This window comes from Pseudophryne corroboree, chromosome 2, assembly GCF_028390025.1.
Source record: "Pseudophryne corroboree isolate aPseCor3 chromosome 2, aPseCor3.hap2, whole genome shotgun sequence".
Taxonomy (NCBI): Eukaryota; Metazoa; Chordata; class Amphibia; order Anura; family Myobatrachidae; genus Pseudophryne; species Pseudophryne corroboree.
Window position 1 is genome coordinate 656,538,510 of NC_086445.1, and position 1,173 is coordinate 656,539,682.

A 1,173-nucleotide genomic window follows, 5' to 3' on the forward strand; every position below is an offset into this window, starting at 1 on the left:
ATCTGCCTGCCGTACTGTGTAAAATGGGGATACCTGCCTGCTGCACTTTGTAAAATGGGGGCACCTGCCTGCGTACTATGTAAAATGGTGATATCTGCCTGCCGCACTGTGTAAAATGGGGATATCTGCCTACCGTACTGTGTAAAATGGGGATACCTGCCTGCCGCACTTTGTAAAATGGGGACACCTGCCTGCCGCGCTGTGTAAAATGGGGACACCTGCCTGCCGCGCTGTGTAATATGGGGACACGTGCCTGCTGTAATGTGTAAAAAGGGGACTTTTTTATTTTTATTTTTTTTCCCCTGTGGTGGGTGTGATGATATCAGACGAGGCCACGCCCACTTTAATGAGACCACGCCCATTTTAATCAGGCCACACACCCTTGTCGGGTGCGCGCGCGCATGCTTTTCCTTTTTACGCCGATATGGGGGGGGGGGGGGCACGCAAATTTTTTTTTTAGAGCAATGGGGGGGGGGGGGGGGGCGCATTTTTAAATCTCGCACTGGGAGCCAAATTGTCTAGAAACGGCCCTGGTGACTTGAGTTTAATAATAAAGTGCATGAAGAGACTCAGGATTAATTTATAACTAGAAATGCTAAGGTTCTCATATTGAAGTGCTTGTGCATTAAGCGTACAGGTGCAAGTGCTTATTTATGGTGACTAGGGATTAATTAACTAGCAATGCTAATATTTGCATTTAATATAAAGTGCCTATGCATTAGTGATATGAGTAGTAAATGCACAAGTGCAGTGTATATTGGTGTTTATATGACACGTGATATTTTTACTCAATACTCAGGGTAGATATAGTGTGTACCTTTCTCAGGCCACTAATAGTTACCATACCATACAGTACCTGATCTTCCCAGATGGTCTCCCCTACTGGTACTGATCAGGCCCAACGCTGCTTGGCTTCCAAGATCAGACGTGTTTGGGCATTTCCAGTGTGGTATGACTCACACTCCAACCTTTACATATTTACTAATTTGCTAATTTTATTCTGTAATGGTGAACATTAGTGATTGTGAACTGACTCGTGAAGAGGGGGAGTGAGGGGGGAAGGGGGAGGGAGAAGGGAGGGGGGTAGGGGAGGAAAGCCCGCATTTTGGAAGGGAATGATGGGGTAAGGGGTGGGAAATGGAATTGGGAATGAATGATTGAGGGTTTTGTACC

General features: G+C 46.2%; 1 pseudogene; it reads right to left on the reverse strand.

Annotated features, from left to right (window-relative positions):
• Positions 1-844: 844 nt before the first annotated feature.
• Positions 845-964, reverse strand: LOC135052543 (5S ribosomal RNA; annotated as a pseudogene).
• Positions 965-1,173: the final 209 nt, after the last annotated feature.